Raw genomic sequence first — 5404 nt, forward strand, 5'->3', positions numbered from 1 at the left:
GTTGAGAAGATTTATTAGTCTTATTGTCATCGAAGAGACGACAATTATATAACTATTATTGTTATCATCCCCCAAATTCTTATTAAGTTTTTAATTTATTAAACTTAATTCCATATATTTTACAATAATAACTTTTACTTTATTATGCATTGTCATCATACATTATCCTTAAAACAAAACAGAGATATAAAAGAGAAAAACTAATATATAATAGCAATTAAAAAATTTAAAAATAATATAATAAATTTAAATGTTATGGTTTTTCACAAAATCGTTTACTAATATATAAAAAATTGTTTACGAAAATCAAAATTAGTGCATATTAAAACTGTTCTGTCGTAGTTAAAAAATAAATAGGGATAAAAATATTAAACACCAAAATATTATATTAATTTCATATATTTTTATATTATTGTTTTTATTTTGAAGCTTTCATTGATTTTTTTAATGTGTTTGGATATATTTAACTTTTTTTTTTCTTAATTTTCACCGTAGTTATCAAGTACTATGCAGAAGTTAGAAATTCCTATTTTGAAAACAAACTGATGGGTTGGTTTGACCTAAACCTGATTAAATAATTAGTTCAAAAAATTCCGAGAAAATGGACTCCATGAAGTCAAAAAATCATTCAACTTTACTAAAAAAAACTAGTCTAAACATCTACCAAATTTAGTCAATTCTTTTCTTGATTCAAGATAAAATAGATATTCCAACACTCAAATTACATTTTAAAGCAAAATCAAAATCATATTATTTGCCTACATCGTAAGTCCTACATAAAAAAAAGTTGCAACTATCTCTTGTGGGCTTTTTTATATTTCTAATACAAATTTACTATAAAATTACGAGTAGGTTTCAAATTTCAAATATATTATAAGTCATAAGCTAAATCGTGTATTTACAATACTTTTCCATGTTGAAGTCATGTAAAAATATGACGACTTCCAATTAAAAATTGTAAAATTAGATATTGTGCACCACTGGCATGACTTCCTTGAAAATAGATAATGAAGAAGTTATGTTTTGGAGTGTGATGTATCAAACAAGTTTTTAAACTTTCCCAATGAAAAGGTTTAGAATGTTGCTTGATCGAAGCCAAGTAAAGTGATATTTCAAAAGTTTACGTAAGATCCACAGGTTATTTAAGTTTTGTTTTGCAGGAATGGTTAAAAAAATAAAAATCAGGAGTGTCATTAAAAAACAAGGAAACCACAAAGAATACACTTGTAAAAATCTTGGTGTTTGTTTTTCTATTCCTTATCTCTTTTATTGCTTTACAATCTTTATTTGCTTTACAATCTTTATTTGCTTGTGTTTCAAGAAAAGGTTAAAGATTTTTCAAAGGTTGTGAAAAGAACAATTTTTTATACAAAACCAATTCACTTCCCCCTCTTGGTTGGAAAATAAGGCTTATCCATTTCTACAGTCATTAAATGCATGTGTGTATTATACCTTGTCTACTTTGTTTTTCCTGTCTTTATCTGTGCAGATATTTACAATACCAAGATATGCTCAAAAGCTCTACATGAAGATCAAAAAGACGTTGTAAAATAGGAAGCAATTTCAATCTGCGAAAGCAATGTTTTTCTTACCAAGGTGTAGAAAAGTACATATCTCCGTACGAGAAGCCACCTACTCTCAAGAAGGTCAACTCTCTCTAGTAACAGTCATCTCTCGAAGAAAGTTATAAAAAGATGACTCACACAAGAGAATAAAATAACTTTTGCTATCATTGTATCGTTACACTCTATTATTCTCTCTATAAGTTTACATTGGTTGAGTCTATTCATAAAGCAAAGAAAGAACTTCACAAGTTCTCATATTTCATTATATTGTACCTATCCTCGCACTGAGAGTTACTAAAGTATGTACTTGTAAATCAACACTAATTGTGTTTGGATATTCTAAAGAGAATTAAAATACTTGTATTGTTTAGCTCAGAAGAGTTAAATGTTCTAGACAGTTGTCTATTAAGACAATATCATCTAAGAGAAAGACTAGGATAGTCTAAAGTATCTCTGGTTTTTATTAAGATAAAAGTAATGATGAAGTCAAATTTAAATGTCCTTGTGTGAACTATTTGAATGGAAGAAATTTGAATGCTCCGAAATTAGAGAATATCTTATTTGTGATGGTTTCCTACGATGTTATACAACATGGATATGACACGGCGAAGAAATAAACTTTCCGGCTGTCTCCCAACCTGAAAATGTTATTGATTCCACTATGGAAGATCAACCAAAAGAAGACAAATTAGAGGACACGACCCATAATATTGGAGCAAAAAAATTTGCCCAAGCGCATGTGTATGAGACTATGTCCACTAGTGTCGAGACTCCTTTGTATCTCAGTTCGGCTAAGTTCACACGATTGTCAACAATTTTAAGACTCCTGAATTTGAAGGCGACCTATGAATAAACTAATAAGAGTTTCACAGAATTATTAACGCTGTTGAATGAAATGCTACCAAATGGAAATACACTATCTACTCATAATTATGATGCGAAGAAAATTCTTTGTTCGATGAATATGGAGTATAAAATGATACATGCACGTCCCAATGATTGAATATTATATAGAAAATAGTTTGAATTTTTGAAAAAGTGTCCAAAATGTGGGTTATCTCGATACAAGTCAAAAAATAACACCGAAGATAATGGTCATATAGAAAAAAATGGTTCTACTTTGAAAGTAGTTTGATACCTTCCAATTGTGGCTAGACTTAAGCGTTTGTTTTTGAATCCAAAAGACGTTAAAAACCTTAGATGATATGCAGATGAAAGAACAATTCATGGACTGCTTCGTCATTTAGCTCATTCAAAGCAATGAAAATATATTGATCAACAATTCCCCAAATTTGGTCAAGAATTGATAAGTGCAAAAAAGTAGTTAATTTTCATATGGAATTTTAGCACTTATGTTTTGAATTGAGTACATTTGTATCAATTTTCCCCAATCTAAGAAAGATGAAATGTAATCACATGTTTCTGAGTTGTTGAGTAAAAGGAAATCATTTGATCCCTAGTTTGTATACATTTCAAGTAAACTAAGAGAGAAAAGCAAATCCTGCAACATTTCGCCCAAGCTAGAATGATTTCGCTTAAGCTAGACTTATCCAGGAAGCCATTACCTTAAAAGTCATTCTCGCTTAAGCGAGAATATTTTAGCTTAAGCGAGAATGATTATCTTCTCCAAGAAGTTTCTTCTCGCTTAAGCGAGAATAATTTAGCTTAAGCGAGAATTCGGGCAGTTTATATACATACAAAGCAGAAAGAAAGAAAAGGAGGGAGAGCTACGGAGAAAGGAGTACCCAAAGAGTTTTTCTTCCACTTTAGTTGTAGGATCTCCTTCTTCCTCTTAGAATGCTAATGGCTACTATGAGTGGCTGATCTCTTCTCTTGGGATTGAATGTAATCGATTCGAACTCGGATGTAATCTGGTGATATTTATATATAGCATTTCTGTTTTTATTCAACATTGGTATTTTTGTTCTGCTCTTAATGCTTGATTCTACCTGATCAATGGTTTCATGAATGTGGATTTTAGACTTGACTGGAAAGTATTTGTAAAACCCTGATTTGAGCAAGAATACTTGATATCCTGCGATGCTAGGGATATATTTCAGTTTATCAATTGCTTATAACACCTGAATATAATGCTGGACAGTTTGTTGGATATGTGAGGAATCTGTTAGAATCGCTGCAACGGAATTATTAGCGTGGAACAAACCAAGAGGGGGGTGAATTGGTTATATACTTTTATTGTGCCTTTTATTATTTTTCTCTTAATTTTTCTTACTGGGCGAATGATTAAATATAAATGACAGAGTAAGGGAAAGAGAAAAATTACACAGGTGATTTTATCCTGGTTCAGATCACTAGGATCCTACGTCCAGTCGCTTATCTCAAACAAGATAAACCTTTTTCACTAACACAAAACACTTACAAATATTAGTCACAAAGAAAAACAATTTGTAAGAGTTTAGAAATACCACCTCTCTTGAAACCACAAGAGATGAACTTACACTTCCTTTGAATCTTCACAAAGGATGATATCACCTCTCTTGAAACCACAAGAGACGAACTTACACTTCCTTTGAATCTTCACAAAGGATGACCACCTCCTTCGAATGCTTCACGAAGGATGATTCTCTTCCACGCACTTCCTCGGACACACCAAGGATGAACAAGCTATTCCTCTGTCACCGTAGTAGCACTTCAGGACTTTGCAGACAAGAGTTTCCTTAGCTTCAACAATCTCACAGAGTTCTCAAAGAGTTCAGAGATCTTTTGCACAAGGGAAGAGTTATTTTTGAGATAAAGAGTGAGCCATTTTATAGACTCAGCCTAATACCCTTCCATTCTTCGAAAACGGGCCATCTAACGCATTTAATCGATTAACATAAATATTAATCGATTAATAATGAGTACAACGGCTAGTTTTTCAAATCTGAAACCCCCAACGGCTAGTTTTTCAAATCTGAAACCCCCAACGGTAAATCAAATATAAATTACAAGAATCAACCCTAATACATATTTGAGCACTATTACATCAACTTTGATTATTATAAAAGCTTTATAAAATACAGAGATCTTCAATTTGTCTTTATGGATCTTGACTTGTGCAAATTTGTTCATCATCAAAACTTCATCTTTGATTTTTGCTAACAGAATCAATATTCAAGGAACTGATCTTATGAATTTTATACGCGAGGAATCGGTATAAATGACTTTGGTGTGTTGCATCAATGTTGGTAATTTCAGTTGCTACATGTTATTATTCATCCAGATTGCAGATGAGTGAGATAGATGAATTCAATCCCAACTCTCATATTAATCTTCGTTAAGTTATTTGTTGTTATTATTTTACTTTCACGCAAAGTAGTTGTATTTATCAACATCCATCATGAATCAAATTGAACATCTTTGTATATATACTGTTTGACATAACAATTTATCTATTTAATCGAAACTGTTCCTCGTGGGTTCGACACTCTTACTTAAAAAAAATCATTATACTACAGTTGACTATTGGTACGCTTGCCAAAAGTTTAACAAGAATGTAGAAATCTTAAATTTGGTTTAGCTATTAATGTTGTTTATGATATCTGGTCCAAAGTAGCATGAAAATGAGATAACTTTTTATCTCAAGCCACTAGTTGAAGACTTAAAGTTGTTATGGGTTGATGAGGTTGAATTATTTGATGCCTTCGGTTCTAAAATTTTCGCTCTCTCCTAAGGACATCCGACAACTTCTCGAAACGGCAGGTCGGACCATTTTGTCAGGTACTTGGGTTTGGAACCTAACAATAACACTCACTCGATGCAGATAAAAGAGATAAAAGAAATAATTCTCTTATTCACACTATAGAATCTTCACTGTACAAAGGATGGGTTGAGAGCAT

Source organism: Vigna umbellata, chromosome 11, assembly GCF_029865625.1.
Source record: "Vigna umbellata cultivar VRB3 chromosome 11, Vumbellata_1.0, whole genome shotgun sequence".
Lineage (NCBI taxonomy): Eukaryota > Viridiplantae > Streptophyta > Magnoliopsida > Fabales > Fabaceae > Vigna > Vigna umbellata.